Below are 20,200 nucleotides of genomic sequence, written 5' to 3' on the forward strand. Positions count from 1 at the left end.
AGAAGCTTGCACAGGATAGAGTAGCATGGAGAGCTGCATCAAACCAGTCTCAGGACTGAAGACCACAACAACAACAACAATCATCATCATTTCATCCCCATCGACGCGCAGGTCGCCGAAGTGGCGTCAAATCGAAAGACCTGCACCAGGCGAACGGTCTACCCGACGGGCCCTAGCCACACGACATTTCCATTTCTAGGGGACTGATGACATGAGATGTTAAGTCCCATTGTAGTGCTCAGAACCATTTATTACTTCAGTTGACGTTATTACTTTTTCATACGCACCAAACTGATTTGCGCAAGACTAAAACGCCTAAACAGTGAAACGTAGCGGTTTAAATGCTATTTATTTATTTTTTACTCATTTACTTGAAAAAAATTCATGCCTCAAATAAGAAACGGAATAAATTTCATTTCCATTTCAGTTATTGCAAAATACTTGAATTGATTCATTGCTAGTGAACGTTGTGTTGGTGCCGTAGCAAATACTTCAGTGTGTTGTAAGAATGTTATAAAACACTGAAAGTTCGCCCTTGCTCCTTGGACGTAAACACGGACGTGCCAGAGCGTGTTGTCGTGGTCAAGACATTTCAGAAAGTGGGAAACCTCCGCATGCTTGGACTGGAGCCAGGACGGTGCTGTTCGCGCTAACACGATTCGGAATTGCGTACTGCAATGGCTTTCCCCTGTAGCAGCAGTAGTACTCAAAGTAGCACTTGAGACAGCTGAGCCCTGCGACTTCTCGCTAAGAAAAAGATCTGCCCACCTGGTAGTACAAGAAATATGCTCAAAGATTTAAAAAAATTATTTGTTAGACGCGTAATCAACTCTGGGAGTTACAACATTACGACGATTGTTTCTGTGTAACCTTTTACACCACTCCCACAGTGAGTGTTACGACAAATCGATTGTACTACCTCGACACAAGAAGCGTTACTGCTCCCGTTACTAAGGAACCATCGTGGCGTATTACTGCGCGACTGATCTGCGATTTTTGGCCCTATGTCCTTGTACTGCAACAAGTGTTTAAAACGAACAGCGCACTCGCAGTAAACGAACAGTACTGTTAAAGAGTTCCCTCGCACCACGTGAAAACATCGTGTACATGGCCAGGAAGAAAAGTACAATCAATTACATCCACAAACATACAGTTTTTCCTTTTTCTGGACAAAACATTTCTGCACGTCATTTTCCGTGAGACAGCATAGGCGCTCCCGTGTCTGTGTAGTTCAGTGGTCATCCACATCGCTTATGATAAAACGTGCTGGAGCGAAAGGACACGCTTCAAAGTCGAAGTCGAACCACGCATTAATGACCCACGATGAATAGCTAATTAATAATGCGAGAAGACTCGCGTTTCTTGTGTCGAGCTAGTACACTTCCAGCAAACATGGCCTTGTTGGTGAGGAAAACACTTTGAGTTAGGAATCCATGAATGTAAAGCATATTGCACCAGTATAAGTCATCTTGATTGAATCTTTTCTCCAGAGCGGAGTGTGCGCCGTTATGAAACTGACTTCAGGTTATAACAGTGGTCACGGCGGAACTCGAACAGGAAAACCGTCGCCTTGAGGGAAGGGGGGAGGGGCGGGGGTGTACCCTTACTGACTGAACTCTCCAGTTATGCGTCACGACGATCTCGAAAGCGTAAAAAAAGGAAATGGAATTTGAGTTGAAATACTAGTGTTGCATTCTTCCGAAAAATAAATGTTCGGAAGTCGACGAGACAGCATGACAGCAGGAGCAGAAGATGGGAAGACAAAATATTCTCAGTCTTGATTAACCCTAGATTACTAAAATCTCGTAAAATTTACGACTGCAGTAGGTTATAAGACAGGTCAGTTTGTCCTTAATTTGGTTTGTAACATACCATTCGAGATATAACAATGGTAACTAACTTATGCGTAACATATAAATTGTAACTTCCTTTGCATAAAATGTGTAGTAAACTTTACGGTGGTTTAGCAGAAGTGTAATATTTTGTGCCCTTTAGCGTTCTATAGCCTGCTGACGGTTCATGTTGTCAGGTCCAGAGTGTTTTTTCGCAAGCAGATAAGTTTGGTAATGTCGGACGGTGTTAACACGACGTATAATGCGATAAAATGTTTTACATCACACTTTAAAAACATTAATCGGACTTCGTGAATGTAATTTAGACTGCAAGGTTCGATCTTTGTCACACGCAAATCTGAACATAAAGGCGCGTATATGGACAAGTCACCAGACTGATCGCTTCCCAACATAATTACAACTGAAACGCGAAGAATTGCTAGAAATCTCCGGCCAGGGTGGCCGAGCGGTTCTAGGCGCTACAGTCTGAAACCGCGCAACCGCTACGGTCGCAGGTTCGAATCCTGCCTCGGGCATGGATGTGTGTGATGTCCTTGGGTTAGTTAAGTTTAAGTAGTTCTAAGTTAGATTATTATTCGAAATGACAACAAGTCCTTACATTGATATGGACAGTTGAAATCAGACATGAGCTAAGAGGCGACTCGTGCCTCAAGTATTTTTACAATTTGAATATTGTAATTCTCCTCATAAATTATACATGATGATGATAATACATGAGAGATAGAATCTTGACTTTAAATTCAGTAAATTAATTTATTACAAGCTTTACTATCGCCAGCCGCTCTTGTACTTTCCAACTACGGAGCATAATTCGTAACGAAATGCGAGTGGTGTTCAATAAATAGTGCAATACATTGTTTTCCTCGGCCAATTTCAGTTGAAAAAATACGGAATTTGTTGTGGGACATCGTGGAATATTCCAGCTTCAGCCCCTATAGTTTCATGTAGTTCCGATAGATGGCAGCGCTGTAGGTAGCGTTCAAAATGGCGTCTGTAACGGAGGTGCGTTCCAAGCGGAGAGCTGTCATTGAGTTTCTTTTGGCAGAAAACCAGAGCATCGCAGATATTCATAGGCGCTTGCAGAATGTCTACGGAGGCCTGCTAGTGAATAAAAGCACGGTAAGTCGTTGGTCGAGTCGTCTGTCATCTTCGCAACAAGGTCGCCCAGACCAGTCCCATCTCCCACGTGCCGGCCGACCGCACACAGTTGTGACTTCTGCAGTACTGAGACGTGCAGACACTCTCATTTGAGGTGACTGACGAATCACAATCGAGCACCTCGCTGTGCAACTGGACGTCTCTGTTGATAGTGCTGACACACTCACCGCGTAGCAGAAGAACAATGAACCACCTGCGCGGAATTGGCTGAACGAAACCAACTTGCTTTCAGAAAAAAGTTGCTTTAGTTATTGAACACCTCTCGTATGTCATATCAGTCATCATGATTCGACGTAAGCTTACGTCAAATATACAATTATTAGTATTACATGTTTGCAGTTCTCCCAACATGCAGAGCACCAAATGTGCAGAACATGCTCAAGAGCATTGCCCCCGAGTGGCAAGGTTCTGACCCCAATTCACGGTCCAACAAGCAGTTTTAATCTGCGAGGAAGTTTCACTATAAAGCTTCTAGCATTACTATAATTTTGTGTTCGCTGTGTTACTTGAATTACTTAACATAAACCTCAATTGTCAGCCAGTTATTTCGCACACTGGAACAAGGAAGGAAGTTTAGAAATTATTGTCGCGTCGAAGCCGATGTCATGAGGTGCTGTGCAAAACTCGGATAAGACGGGGATGGCGAAGGAATCAATCATATCCTTTTCAGAGGAACCTTTTTGGCATTCTTCGTAATTGCTAAGTGTACTACAAAAACCTAATTCTGGATGTCCAGACAGCGATGTGAACCGCGCTTCACTCGAAACCGAGCCCAGTGCTGTAACATAACTACTGTGCCATGTCACTCGGTATTGGACTACACACATATGAAGTTACGAATTGAATCAACGAGACCGACATTCAATTATGAGCATTATAATGCAGCATCGGAACCCGGTATTTCAGCAAGGTTCCGTGATCAATGTTTACCACTACCTTCCTTCGATCTGTGGACGGGAACCATTTGGTTAGCAACTGATAATGTACGTGATTGTAATGAATGTTCGTAAGTGTAGTGTTCATTTTGTTACGGATGCTGCTGCTATTTGACAATGATATGCGATGTCGCTTGACAGCCTACTATTCTCAAAGAGCACAAGGGAACTTCCGAGTGTACAAGTAAAGTCTCTTCCCACCAGATTTTTCGCAGTCTTTAGTATTTCACACCCTTATTCTATAATACATCACATGGAAAGTGCAACATACAATCTGGTGACCAAGAACTACACCTGCCGCGTAGCGTCCTTTAGCGATAAAATTCTGTAACTGAAGAACCAAAAGACCTTTTGCAGTCTCGATTAAACTGGCTGCATTTTAGCAACGTCGAAAATTAAAGCACCAACTTACATGCACATGACCGTATTTACAATGGAGAAAAATTTATTGTGATCCCCTGAATATTTGACAGCACTACTCGATTTCCTTGGAAAAAAAAAACCCTTAGGTAAAATCTACGAAATAACGCTAGGAAATCCATGATCCAGTTCATGTATATGGATGGGAATGATCGAACAAAATATCATACTGGTAAACTGAGAAGTAATAATTGTTTAGTAAGAATAGTGTTAGTAGTGTTATCACTGGGTATTTTTTTAGGGAAAAGAAAATTTATTTTATATGTATGTCATGTCTAGTTATTATAGAGGAAAAGTCCGCAGCTCGTGGTCTTGCGGTAGCGTTCTCGCTTCCTGCGCACGGGGTCCCGGGTTCGATTCCCGGCGGGGTCAGAGATTTTCTCTACCTCGTGATGACTGGGTGTTGTGTGTTCATCATCATCATTTCATCATCATTGACGTGCAAGTCGCCGAAGTGGCGTCAACTAAAAAGGACTTGCGATACGGCGGCCGAACTTCCCCGCAAGGGGCCTCCCGGCCAACAATGCCATACGATCATTTCATTTCATAGAGGAAAAGTAAGTCATTATGTATTGACTGATGTAATTGGAAAAGGACAGATAAAGAGCTGTAACCCATGAAACAAATACTCGCTAGAATTTATTAAGAAGTTCAGATTTAAAAATCGTGGACTTTGTGGGTGTCACAGCAGTATACCACTACAAATAGTGTGTGATACAATAGGTTTGACGTATCTCCTTTGAAATTTAGTTCTTGAGCCATGACATGCCTTCAAACTCAGAGACTCAGTCATAAAAAAATGACGATTTTAAAATCTTGCTCCTTCTTTAAAAAAATTCTGTGGGAGCATATGTTGTACAGAATACAAATTAAAAATAAGCCCGTTGTTATAAGTAAACGCAATGTGTGATGGGTATAACTGAAGATAATAAAGGATTTCAAGACATACTCTAGCCGCGCGGGATTAGCCGAGCGGTCTCAGGCGCTGAAGTCATGGACTGTGCGGCTGGTCCCGGCGGAGATTCGAGTCCTCCCTCGGGCATGGATGTGTGTGTGTCTGTCCTTAGGATAATTTAGGTTAAGTAGTGTGTAAGCTTAGGGACTGATGACCTTAGCAGTTAAGTCCCATCAGATTTCACACACATGTTTTTTGACATACTCTGCCTGTACCAGATAGCCAAAGTGACAAGAAAAGTAAAAGGAGTATTTCATGATTTTTTTTACACTTGATGTTGATACCACAAAGATGTGATTTTGAAAGGATTGAGCAACGTTCTTGAGCATATATTCATGTTCCTCTACGTCAAGTAATCAATTATTTCATTTTCTGTGTGACAGCTAACATTGTCGTGGTGAAGAACAATGCAACATTTTCGGTTGCTGTTTCTGAGGTTTCTTTAGACTATTCTCTGTGTTTGCAAATTAAATTTGGGTTTTTAAATTGTGCCTTCTGCAAAACACACTGCATTCCTCTTTATTATTAACCTAAACATGTATCACCACCATTGTGTCATCTGTGGGTCTCATTTATTTCTGAAAAAAATTATACAATGTTCGTGTTTGTTTTTCTGTTTTACACCTAAAAACGTGTACATTTTTATTTTGTTTGATTGATCACTTGCTTGTGAAAGTGGATTTATACAGGTCGGCTTGCTTTTATGCTTTTTTATCGTTCGACAGCGTGTCATCAGTAAAGGAGTCGGAAGAACTTGCTTGAAGAGTTATTAGTTTGGAATACTTTGTTAGTGAACAGTAGTGTTGAATGTCCTGTTTTCCGTCCTGCTGTAATTTCATTCTCTATTTTTCACTCTCCTTACAGTTTACTTTTACAAAGGCAAATGAAGTATATTGTGTTTTGCAGGAGGCTGAGTTTAAAAACACACTACCAGGGTTTATTGTTCGTCGATCTTCTGAAAGCAATGGTGGAAACATGTCAACTGTAATCAAAGAAACAAGCGATCATTTTTCTTGGAAATGCTTCGCCAACAAGTCAACTGTAATCAAATAAACAACTGATCATTTTTCCTGGAAATGCTTCGCGAACAATCTGTTTTTGTTGGTATCAGTTCGTCTTGGAACACCCCTTTTCCAATGTTATGTTTTTGAACTATGGTCAGCCGGCCGCTCTGGCCGAGCGATTCTAAGCGCTTCAGTTCAGAACCGCGCTGCTGCTACGGTCTCAGGTTCGAATCCTGCCTCGGGCATGGATGTGTGTGATGTCGTCCGCTTTAAGTAGCTTTAAGTCTAGGGGACTGTTGGCCTCAGATGTTAAGTCCCATAGTGCTTAGAGCCATTTGAACCATTTTGAGTTTCGGTAAAATTGTGCGAAATCCATCGGGTACGGATACTTTGCACATATACATGTTGATGAAAATTGAATGTACTGCAATCTTCGACATTAGTATGGATGCCTGCATCACTTTTTTCTGTGTGTGTTGATTCTGATCGACCTTCACGAAATTAATCGCTGACGGAAGAACGATAATCAGAAAATCCTGCATACAAATTTTAAGCACTCTTTTATGAAGTTGATTTAACGAAGCGGATCGAGGCTTCTTTGTTGATGTAGACATTTACGAAAACTGAAAAAACAAATATCTCTCAGGTGAAAGACATTTCCATTTTCCATCCTGTCTTTTAGAGAATCTTCGTCTTTTATACCACTGCAGCCGATTTTGTTTGTTTGCCATTTTCAGATAAGTACTTCTATACTTGTAAATTTACACGGTCATTCTTTGCGGATGTATACAAATGCGCATCTGTGATTTTAATACGTAACGGTTATAGTAAACACGAGCAAGAACAGTGTTCCAAACGTGCCCCCCCACCCCCCCCCCACCCCCAACCCCCCCTGTCGGAGGTTCGAGTCCTCGCACGAGCATGGGTGATTGTGTGTGTGTGTGTGTGTTGTTCTTTGCGTAAGTTAGTTTAAGTTAGATTAAGTAGTGTGTAAGATTAGGGACCGATGACCTCAGCAGTTTGGTCCCATAAGACCTCACCACAAATTTCAATTTTCAAATGTTCCATATTCGTCAGTGCTTTAAAACCACATTATTGTCATCGTGGAACAAGTACGTGAAAATAAAAGTCGCAACATACCGCAGAGATTCTTGTTGTACCCAGATGTAGGCCTCGGTGGCCGTGCGGTTCTAGGCGCTTCAGTCCGGAACCGCGTGACTGCTACGGTCGCAGGTTCGAATCCTGCCTCGGGCATGGATGTATGTGATGTCCTTAGGTTAGTTAGGTTTAAGTAGTTCTAAGTTCTAGGGGACTGATGACCTCAGATGTTAAGTCCCATAGTGCTCAGAGCCATTTGAACCATTTTTTTGTACCCAGGTTGATTCGACGTCGTCCAGTTTACTGTAAACAGTTGCTCGAAAATAAACCGAAAGTCAGTATTGCCCAGTTGATCGCACCTATCGATATGTGCCGGGGATATGTTGCCTCGCTGTACGTACCTTATACCGGTGTCAGTAAATTTATTGTCATATATGCGTTCCTCCTTGTACGCACAAGTATGTTTATGTTTAATAAGTTCGTGCTTGCATCATGTCATATGTCAGTTTAAAAATCAAAACAAAACTTTAGAAACAAACGTTTTCAAGCAGTGAAATTTAAAACCTTCACACGCTTGACGAGTTTGTAAGTAATATAGCAATGCACGTGAAACTGCAGACTGTCTGGATACTCATTTGCTACTTTTACTTGGTTCCGTTGCGTCAGATGCTAAAATTTTACGAGAACCTTATGCTACGTAAATCTTTTCGTTTATCATATTGACCCACTCTCATTTAGTACCCATGTATATTTCCATTTCTTCGAGTGCATCCATAACTCTTTCTCTCTTGCTTGTATGTGGTATCAATAGCGCTTTGGTGGCTCCTAAAATAATGTGGGCTGTCTCTTTCAAATGTGTTGCCGCTGTAGAATTATCGATCTCAGTCAAACTATCGCGCTCTCTAAATACTACGTTGATACTACGTTCCGTCTGAGATATGTAAAATTTCTGGCGCATGCCACAGTTAATTTTGTAGATTGCAGACCTTAAGAAGAGGTCCACTTTATTCTTTGTGTGACGCGTCAACCTGTCCGATGTGTGTCCAGTACGGAAGCTGATATTAACCTTTTGTATAACCCGCGCGATACTGTCCAAGATTTTACGAAGCGGTGACGAGTATGGAACGTTGTTCTTTCTCGTGTTTACAGCGACGGTTGGTTGATTGATTTGGGGAAGGGGACCAAACAGCGAGGTCATCGGATTAGGGAAGGATGGGGAAGGAACTCGGCCGTGCCATTTCAAAGGAACCATCCCAGCCTTTGCCTGAAGCGATTTAGGATAATCACGGAAAACCTAAATCGGGATGGCCGGGCGCGGGTTTGAACCGTCGTCCTCCCGAGTGCGAGTCCAGTGTGATAACAACAGCGACGGTTAAGTATTAAAATGGTAAATGGGCATTTTTATTCGCCCGCGAAGGGCGGCGGTGCAAATTTGCGAGGATAGTAGTACGTACGTGACAGTCGCAAACAGTTGAAATAGTGGTATAAATAACAGTGATTGCACCGGATGTCCCACATAAAACCGGTACGCTTCACGTCTGGTTAAACATCTCTTGTCGAACTGTTCATGTAGTGGCGACACTGTCTCAAAAGTTGGCTACACTGCATTTTATCGGAAAGTTGAGAGCAGCTGTGTGTTGATTCATCAACTGCTGTGAGAAGCTCGTATTCTTGAGTTGTTACAGAAGTGGGGTAGTTAACACCAGAACAGCGAATTTATTGTGGAATGTTACATAAAGACAAGCTCCTTGAAGGAATGGAAGGAAATGTTTCAAGCGAATTATCCCTGTAGGAAACTTCCCAGGACTAGCACTATTCAAGATCTGTACAAGAAATGAAGGGCTGCAGGATACGTTCAGAATGTGCAGAGGAATAGGCGACTGATAGTGAGGACTATTGAAAGTATAGACAGAATTCGCGTGAGCTTTACGTGAAGTTCCCGTAATTTGGTAAGGAGGTTATCAAAACAGGTTGGTGTATCTCGAACATCGTGTTGACTTGTACTAATTGATATAAAATTAAAAGCAAATCGTGTGAGTGTGGTGCAAGAGTTGAAATCTGAGGATTAGGAAGAGAGAGATCGTTATTGTAACTGGCTGTTAACATCAGTTGCTAACAGTTTTTAGACCCGTGGCTTTACAACAAGTCAGATGAGGCAATTTCTAAGGTTTATGTAAACTCTCATAAATGCAGATACCGGTCGCAGGACAACCCATATATTCTGCTTGAAGAACCTCTCCACTCAGAGAAGACATGTGTTTGATGTGCGTTGTCCGACATTCGCTTTATTGGCCTCATATTTTTCAATTACACCTTAAACAGTGCCAGATACCTATAGATCTTTGACTCTTCCTATGTACAGTTAACACATGCTGAGTAGCTGAAGTATGGTCCATATCATCGACACGTTCCCTGAAGGCAGACTTGGCATTAGAGGCCTCTGGCCCCCAAGGTCCTCGGAGTTTACATTGTGTAATTTTTATTTATGGGGCACACAAAAAAGAAAAGTATGTGCTGACAATCCTCGTACAATAGTCGATCTTAGACAGAATGTTACTACAGAAATAACCATCATCACGCCTGCAGAATTACAGCTTGTTGCTGGTAACATCATCACACGAAGTAAGCGATGCCTGGATGCCCATGGCCACCACTTCCAGCTGTTGTTGTTGTGGTCTTCAGTCGGGGGCCGGTTTGATGCAGTTCTCCATGCTACTCTATCCTGTGCAAGCTGCTCCATCTCCCAGTACGTACTGCAGCCTACATCCTTTTGAATCTGCGTAGTGTGTTCATGTCTTGGTCTCCCTCTACGATTTTTACCCTCCACGCTGCCCTCCAATACTAAATTGGTGATCCCTCGATGCCTCAGAACATGTCCTACCAACCGATCCCTTCTTCTAGTCAAGTTGTGCCACAAACTCCTCTGCTCCCCAATTCTATTCAATACCTCCTCATTAGTTATGTGATCTACCCATCTAATCTTCAGCATTCTTCTGTAGCACCACATTTCAAAAGCTTCTATTCTCTTCTTGTCTAAGCTATTTATCGTCCATGTTTCACTTCCATACATGGCTACACTCCATACAAATACTATCAGAAACGACTTCCTGACAGTTAAATCTATACTCGAAGTTAACAAATTTCTCTTCTTCAAAAACGCTTTCCTTGCCATTGCCAGTCTACATTTTATATCCTCTCTACTTCGACCATCGTCAGTTATTTTGCTTCCCAAATAGCAAAACTCGTTTTACTACTTGAAGTGTCTCATTGCCTAATCTAATTACCTCAGCATCTCCCGAATTAACTCGACTACATTCCATTATCCTCGTTTTGCTTTTGTTGATGTTCATCTTATATCCTCCTTTCAAGACACTGTGCATTCCGTTCAACTACTCTTCCAAGTCCTTTGTTGTCTCTGACAATTACAGTGTCGTTGGCAAACCTCAAAGTTTTTATTTCTTCTCCATGGATTTTAATACCTATTCCGAATTTTTCTTTTATTTCCTTTACTGCTTGCTCAATATACAGATTGAATAACATCGGGGATAGGCTACAACCCTGTCTGACTCCCTTCCCAACCACTGCTTCCCTTTCATACTCGGGCATGGATGTGTGTGATGTCCTTAGGTTAGTTAGGTTTAATTAGTTCTAAGTTCTAGGCGACTGATGACCTCAGAAGTTAAGTCGCATAGTGGTCAGAGCCATTTGAACCCTTTCATACCCCTCGAGTCTTACAACTGCCATCTGGTTTCTGTACAAATTGTAAATAGCCTTTCGCCCCCTGTATTTTACCCCTGCCACCTTCAGAATTTGAAAGAGAGTATTCCAGTCAACATTGTCAAAAGCTTTCTCTAAGTCTACAAATGCTAGAAACGTAGATTTGCCTTTTCTTAATCTAGCTTGTAAGATAAGCCGTAGGGTCAGTATTGCCTCACGTGTTCCAGTGTTTCTACGGAATCCAAACTGATCTCCCCCGAGGTCGGCTTCTACCAGTTTTTCCATTCGTCTGTAAAGAATTCGTGTTAGTATTTTGCAGCCGTGACTTCCAGCGTCTCTTATAATTATGTAACTACATATTTTATCTCGTTACTATTATGTATCTTTTTAGTTAGCTCATTGTTATTTGGACTCGGTCGTGAGGCGTACCTGTTTTATGAGGTACACCCAGTATATTAAAGCCAGCGTGAAAAATAGCACTGTCTTTCAATCTATTTGCGGCTGTTGATGCGAAAAATTTTCCAAGAACATTGCTCCTTTAAACGCGTACAGCAAATAAACTACTCGGCCAGTTTCTGAACTGCCATTTATTTAAAACAATGGTACTGTCACATCTCAGAAGCGACATCAGGTGACCTTTGATATATTCCATAATGAAAGTGAGCCCGTGGCCTGTATCGTCCTCGCCGGTAGACGGACGACGCTACGGCTCAGAAGGCGTCGCCGTCTATTCTTCGGTAACGGCCGAAGAGGCGCCTCTGGGGTGGTACAAAGGCAATTGTATGCTATCCGCACTCGACGAAGGACGTGAGTGCCGGTTGGGGGGCAGTCTAAGGAACTACGTTCGTTTTCCTCGACATAACATTGAACGGATCGGGGGCTTACGAGCGCGGCCTTTGTCACAAATGTTAGTTGGAGCAGGAAGGCAAGGAAGTTGTACGGGGCCTCTGTCTGCGCTGCGCAAACGCTGTGTTAATGCCCGTCGACGACGCCACTGAAACGTAACACGTTAACAATGTTCGTTTACCTTGCGAACTGTGATGTCGATCAAAATAATGACAAAGTACGCAGTGCAGAATAAGCTGTGTTAATCCTGTTGCATTACAACTGTTACAAAGCTAGTGGTATAACAAACATCCTCCACACTACAGTCTTCGTGCTGCACTATAATCTTATCCGTCTTCTCCTGCTTCCTGCGCCCAGTTAAGTACTCCGGGATGTCGGATCACTGATCTGCCCCTTCTTCCGATAAGACTTCCATAGTAGCTTTCTTTCCTCGCCTGTTTTTCTTAGTATGGAACTTTATTATTATCTCTTCGATTAATTTTTCGTACCCTTCTAAAGCATCTGATTTCAGATCTCCCAGTTTCTTCTTCTTCTTCTTCTTCTTCTTCTTCAGGTTTCTATTTCTGGTGATCAACGTTTTACTTCTCTACCATTCTGTGTTCCAGATGTACACTTCGTTACTTCTTCCTTGTGTCCATATCAATATCAGATTCCAATAAAGCTCTTATTATAGAAAGTTATCTTTGTCCGTGCCAATCTACCTTGCTTCCTGTATCCTGCGTAATTTTGCACCCTAGATAGGAAAGTTGTTTCACTTCAGTTGTTATCAGTTTTTCGACGTAAGCGTATTGCAATTAAACTGTATTTTTACCACAAACATTTCCCTTTTATTTATAAAGCGTCCTCAGTGGTTATTCTGAAAATATGAATTTATAATATGTCTCTACATTTTGGTACTTAAACACCAACAGTTTTTCCTTATAAAATTGGCGTGGAAATTACTTGTTTACATATTCTGCTCTTTCCTTCGTTGTTAGCGGAACTTGTGGTCGGGGAAAGTTGGTTGCATATGCACCTTTGGCTGTTTTTCGCCTTTTTTGAAAATTTTGCATACGCTGCATTCGTATTTATTCTACTACAACTCACATTTGTAAAACTTCACAACACAACGCAAATAGTACCGTTGTTTCTCGTGTTGCGCAATCAGCACAGTGTTTATGCTTATTCATTTGTTTTCTCTGTAGATTTTGAGCAATGCCAGCCAACCTTCGACTGCAATTTTTTTCTGTAATCGTGTTTGTGTGTGTGTGTGTGTGTGTGTGTGTGTGTGTGTGTGTGTGTGTGTGTGTGGTGGGGAGGGGGGAGGGTGGAAGGTTTCGAGAGAGGGGGTGGGGGGGTTCGAGCTATGTGGCTGCAGTACACTGTGTTGTTGTTGTTGTGGTCTTCAGTCCTGAGACTGGTTTGATGCAGCTCTCCATGCTACTCTATCCTGTGCAAGCTTCTTCATCTCCCAGTACCTACTGCAGCCTACATCCTTCTGAATATGCTTAGTGTATTCATCTCTTGGTCTCCCCCTACGATTTTTACCCTCCACGATGCCGTCCAATACTAAATTGGTGATCCCTTGATGCCTCAGAACATGTCCTACCAACCGATCCCTTCTTCTGGTCAAGTTGTGCCACAAACTCCTCTTCTCCCCAATCCTATTCAGTACCTCCTCATTAGTTATGTGATCTACCCATCTAATCTTCAGCATTCTTCTGTAGCACCACATTTCGAAAGCTTCTATTCTCTTCTTGTCCAAACTATTTACCGTCCATGTTTCACTTCCATACATGGCTACACTCCATACAAATACTTTCAGAAATGACTTCCTGACACTTAAATCTATACTCGATGTTAACAAATTTCTCTTCTTCAGAAACGCTTTCCTTGCCATTGCCAGTCTACATTTTATATCCTCTCTACTTCGACCATCATCGGTTATTTTGCTCCCCAAATAGCAAAACTCCTTTACTACTTTAAGTGTCTCATTTCCTAATCTAATACCCTCAACATCACCCGACTTAATTCGACTACATTCCATTATTCTCGTTTTGCTTTTGTTGATGTTCATCTTATATCCTCCCTTCAAGACACTGTAGCTTTGCGATATGGCTGGGGAATGTAGCTGATGGAGATCGTTGTGGTACGGAAATATTGACGTATCGCCGAGGTATTGCCGGTGTTGGCCACAAAGATTGGAGTGTTTTTCGTAAGACTGGGCCATATCTGCTTCTGTCCGTCTGTAAATACTTCCTTCTCACTTTCAGCCTTGCTTCCTCTGTCTCACGCCGACAGCGCTGCGCTGCTAATTTACGCAATTTCGAGAGAAATAACGAATAAACCATCGAAAGAAACAAATTTTAATTTCCACATGAGAGGTAATACACTCCGGGAAATTGAAATAAGAACACCATGAATTCATTGTCCCAGGAAGGGGAAACTTTATTGACACATTCCTGGGGTCAGATACATCACATGATCACACTGACAGAACCACAGGCACATAGACACAGGCAACAGAGCATGCACAATGTCGGCACTAGTACAGTGTATATCCACCTTTCGCAGCAATGCAGACTGCTATTCTCCCATGGAGACGATCGTAGAGATGCTGGATGTAGTCCTGTGGAACGGCTTGCCATGCCATTTCCACCTGGCGCCTCAGTTGGACCAGCGTTCGTGCTGGACGTGCAGACCGCGTGAGACGACGCTTCATCCAGTCCCAAACATGCTCAATGGGGGACAGATCCGGAGATCTTGCTGGCCAGGGTAGTTGACTTACACCTTCTAGAGCACGTTGGGTGGCACGGGATACATGCGGACGTGCATTGTCCTGTTGGAACAGCAAGTTCCCTTACCGGTCTAGGAATGGTAGAACGATGGGTTCGATGACGGTTTGGATGTACCGTGCACTATTCAGTGTCCCCTCGACGATCACCAGTGGTGTACGGCCAGTGTAGGAGATCGCTCCCCACACCATGATGCCGGGTGTTGGCTCTGTGTGCCTCGGTCGTATGCAGTCCTGATTGTGGCGCTCACCTGCACGGCGCCAAACAAGCATACGACCATCATTGGCACCAAGGCAGAAGCGACTGTCATCGCTGAAGACGACACGTCTCCATTCGTCCCTCCATTCACGCCTGTCGCGACACCACTGGAGGCGGGCTGCACGATGTTGGGGCGTGAGCGGAAGACGGCCTAACGGTGTGCGGAACCGTAGCCCAGCTTCGTGGAGACGGTTGCGAATGGTCCTCGCCGATACCCCAGGAGCAACAGTGTCCCTAATTTGCTGGGAAGTGGCGGTGCGGTCCCCTACGGCACTGCGTAGGATCCTACGGTCTTGGCGTGCATCCGTGCGTCGCTGCGGTCCGGTCCCAGGTCGACGGGCACGTGCACCTTCCGCCGACCACTGGCGACAACATCGATGTACTGTGGAGACCTCACGCCCCACGTGTTGAGCAATTCGGTGGTACGTCCACCCGGCCTCCCGCATGCCCGCTATACGCCCTCGCTCAAAGTCCGTCAACTGCACATACGGTTCACGTCCACGCTGTCGCGGCACGCTACCAGTGTTAAAGACTGCGATGGAGCTCCGTATGCCACGGCAAACTGGCTGACACTGACGGCGGCGGTGCACAAATGCTGCGCAGCTAGCGCCATTCGACGGCCAACACCGCGGTTCCTGGTGTGTCCGCTGTGCCGTGCGTGTGATCATTGCTTGTACAGCCCTCTCGCAGTGTCCGGAGCAAGTATGGTGGGTCTGACACACCGGTGTCAATGTGTTCTTTTTTCCATTTCCAGGAGTGTATTTGTTAATTGCGTACCAAGTTGACGTTCCAGGTTACAAATGTCGCTCATTGTGACGACCACCTGCTTCCACGATAGCCTGGAACCGCACAAGAGATTACTCTTTTACTGCCAGGTGGGATGTTGGCTACACTATGCTCGCCTTCAACCTCCAAGTGTGTTAGTGTTCCGTTGAGAAACACTGTCCTTCAGGTAACATCACAACCAGAAATCACAGGGGTTCAAGTGTGCTATCTTGGAACGATCGGCCAATGATGTGGTTTTCTCCATATGTAATACGGAGTAACCGACTGACCTCACGAGCAATGTGAGGTGGAGCTCCATCGTGCATCAAAACAGCAGAGTCCAAAGCACCCCTCTCTCGTAGAATAGAGATCACATGTTGAACAAGTTTGTCGTAACGTCTGCCATTCACGCTGCATGTCCTTGGGGTCAGAGCTGCTCAAAGAAATATGGACCAATCACGAGCTGTGCCGTGAAGGCAAACCGCCCAGTGACGCACTCATTATGCAGCGGAACTTCGTGAACGTACGTTGGCGGCGGCGATCCCCAAATGCGACAGTTGTGTTTACTGCCCCAATGAGCGTAAAGCGTACTTAAAGTGTGCGTCATATATCTTGGCGGCCGAGTTTAGGTTCGTTCTGCGCATCTGACGTCAAAACATACAGTCAGCCAATGAACAGAGAACGACGTTGCCAGATCTCGACTGTAGTACAGAGCACGGACGAGTGTCTTCAGTTTTAGAAACGTTCAGTCATAAATAAAGTAATAGAACAAAAGCAATGTCTTGATAGCAGACTTTGTTTTTTGAAAGTTTGGAAAAACCATTCTTTATGCCAATTGCTTCATTTTCTATTAATTAATTAAACCAAACAAGCAATAAGACTCTTAATTCAGGCGATAGCAAGGAAAGGTGTTTTTATCAATTTCACGAACCGCCTTTTCGCAATAAAGAACAGCGGTAATTGTTTATTTCCTATTATACTTCGACAAAGTGCGAGTAATTCATAGGCATACCAACAGTGTTTGTCAGAATTTTGCGTGACGTGTTAGAGTCCTTATGGAGTAATATGTCAGGACGAGCTGCGTTAGCGTAATGGTTAAGGCGTCGGATTGGAAGGCGATAGGTAATGAGTTCAAACCTTGTGCGATGCTAAATATTTTTTTATATTTTAAAACAATATCGAAGTGTCTTACTTCACGAATTTTATTCGTTTGAATGCAGTTTTTTGAAATTTCTAGTGCTTTGTCTCTTCATTAACCCTTTCGCTGCTGCAGTCACGTGCTCCCCGCATTCCGCGCTGTGCGCGATTTTGTCATCACTGCACTGCTCGCCTGTGCAGACACATGGTGTTTCCACTGCTTTGACACACTTGTCATTCGATTTCACAAAAACTATTTGGCCCAAAAATTAGATTTTTACACATCTTCTTGACTGATACCTTCCCCCCATAAATGACTTAATTTTGTTTCGATGTTCAACCCAGTTATTGTGCCGCATTAAATGTAGTAAACCATTGCACGAAATTTTGAAGAGTTTGCAGAGGTAAAAGTCCATAGCGTATACTTTCCGTATGGTCGATTTTAGTTGCCACAATGTTGAGAATGAAATGTGGACAAGGTACCTAAATTTCATATAAAATTTACTGTATAACAGTATCTCATTTAATTTAAGTACCACATAGGTGTCGTATGTAATATTGAGAAATATTCCGTCTTTCGCGACTGTAATAAAAGTTTTATTTACACAGGGCGCGTTTGGCTTTATTTTAAAGCACTTCATTCAGTCAAAGGAAGTGGGGGGAAGGTATCAGTCAAGAAGATGTGTAAAAATCTAATTTTTGGGCCAAATAGTTGTTGTGGAATCGAATGATAAGTGTGTCAAAGCAGTCGGAAACACCATGTGTCAGCACAGGCGATCAGTGCAGTGACAAAATCGCGCACAGCGCGGAATGCGGGGAGCAAGTCTCTGTAGCAGCGAAAGGGTTAATGCGGCCGTGGTGGCTTTACTTCATAAACTGCGCGCTCCCCCCTAAACGTAAGCTTGCGAACTATACTGTACTATGGCGCTGTTTCTCTTGGCGCGTGCGTCGTGTGCAACTGGCAACGCAGCAATCTCCTGCGTCTGGGCGGGCATGCGCGAGCCGCCAACATAAAGGAATTCAACTATAGTCATTCCATAAAATGTTCCAAGGCCACATGTCGTCAACTTCAACTTTTGCAAGAAATGTGAGATCAAAATCTACTTGAATGTCCGCGTCACGAGGCAAAGTTGTTGAGTAATGTGAAGTTTGTGCAGATACCATTTCACAGTTGTTCGCAGCACTTCGAACGGTGGACCATGGAATGTTCAGCTATCGTGACACAACTCATATTCTGCTTGAAGATCGCATATTGCGTGCAGAATTCTCAGTCATGGCAGCAGTAACTTCTTCAATAATTTGTGGCGCAGCTGGTCGTCAGCCGCTCCCAGGAGAAATTCCCAAATCGCCAGTTAATTCGGACTTCCGAATCATGTTCTTCAACCCCAGGGCGGAAAGAGGACCTCTCCATACTCTTTTTAATTCGTCGATACTCGTGAAGATCAGCAGCACTATTGCCATTGTTTTGATAAAACAGCTTTATAAATAAAATCTCGCTAGCCTTGTTCAGACCCATGCTGAGTTCCTGCAACTGTATTGCACACTGATGCTTGTGTTTCAACCCTACGTCGCCGTATCAGTACCGGTGCCTAACGGAAAGGCATGACAGTAACACCACTACAACGTAAATACTGCAGCACACAATCTGAACATCATTAATGTAAACCTGGGTACCCATACGGTAAGTAGTTTTTCGGCTACACTGGCTCAAGTACCGAAAGTTTAGTAATAATCACGCTGCCTAATTGGGAAAACGAGACAACCACGAATTCCACGAATTTGATATATGTATCTACGAAGCTATGGAACACAAGAAGTAAATTATATACAAAGACAAAAACTTATACATGACACTCTCGCTTTCAGATTCGTAGTAGAAGATCTACAGTGGTAAGCCATAATTTTATTGTCAAGTTCTTCAGCTTTTCGTCAGGTGTGTTCATGGGTAGCAGCCTACCAAGTATTTTTTTTTTAAATAATGATTTCTATACACTACTTACTACCCATAATTATAGTCACAAATACATCGCATTTACGAAATTCGTTGTTCTGTCGCAGTATTCATGAAATCCCCCCCAAAAAAGAAAAAAAAGAAATCGCATGGCATTGTTGGACGGGAGGCCCCATTCGGGGGGAGTTCGGCCGCCGTATTGCAAGTCCTTTTTAGTTGACGCCTCTTCGGCGACTTGCGAGTCAATGATGATGAAAATGATGATGAAGAACACACAACACCCAGTCCCCTACCGGGAATCGAATCCGGGCCCCCTACGTGCTTTTTTTATTTTTTTATTTTTTTTTTTAAGACGGTAACGCTACTGCTTCACTATGGAGGCGGACCATGAACCACAATAAAATATTAACATAAACTCTTGCGGACTACTTCGTACACTATGGTAAGATAGGCTTCACAGTGGTACAGATGTCATTGCAGGGAAGGTGGACAGGAGCAGAAATGATTAGTGAAAACGTAAATACAGTAAACAGAAGTTTTAATTAATTTATGGCTTTCTCCAAGCGTTGCGAAGAAACTTTACAAAAGAACAAGCAGCAATAAAGTCCAGCTGTTGCAATACTAATGAGTGTCATGTAGTGTGAGACCCCTGCATGTATTACGTGAGTGAACTGTTTGTAGGCTGACTAAGACTAATGGTTGTCGAAGACTGCGACTGAGACAGTGGCGTGTAGCTGCCGTCGGCCATCTTATATCGCGCTGGCAGAGGGCGCTCATAGTCAAAGTCGCTGAGGGCGTGGCTCAGTGGGCGCGCATCATTGGATCCACGGCTCCCCACGCGAACGCTATCAGCATCTGTCGGTAACGTGCATTTCCGTGCCAACTGTGGGACGCTGTGGTGGTATCGACCTATGATGCTATACAAACATTTGATAATTATTTCAAAGCGCTTTAACGAATTCCAAAACACTTTAACGAATTCCACCACTGCTTTGCTGAAGTCTTTTACTAAGAGGAATATCGATAGGAAGTGCACTTTAAAGGGATACATAAAACTTCTGTATGAATCAACAGTAGCTAAAAGCTGATGGGTGGTCGCCAGTCTGGCTGTAACTGCTATATGGCCTTGTATATGATATATTCAAAAATCATGTTTCTTCATTCTGGGAAATGGATGTATATAGCATCAGTTCACAGGTTTAAGTTTCGGAATCAGTTTGCATACTTAAAAAACAAAGCATTCACAAAGCCCATTTTCTCTAACTTTTGTCCTTGTGGAATGCAAATGCAGGTGAACTGCTCTCACTTCCACTAACTCGCTTTTATCTG

General features: G+C 43.3%; 1 protein-coding gene across 2 annotated transcripts in view; it reads left to right on the plus strand.

Annotated features, from left to right (window-relative positions):
* The window catches only part of LOC126244882 (protein halfway), a 219,775-nt gene that overhangs the window by 61,005 nt on the left and 138,570 nt on the right, over nt 1–20,200 (plus strand). The window lies entirely within an intron of this gene.

Source organism: Schistocerca nitens, chromosome 1, assembly GCF_023898315.1.
Source record: "Schistocerca nitens isolate TAMUIC-IGC-003100 chromosome 1, iqSchNite1.1, whole genome shotgun sequence".
NCBI lineage: Eukaryota > Metazoa > Arthropoda > Insecta > Orthoptera > Acrididae > Schistocerca > Schistocerca nitens.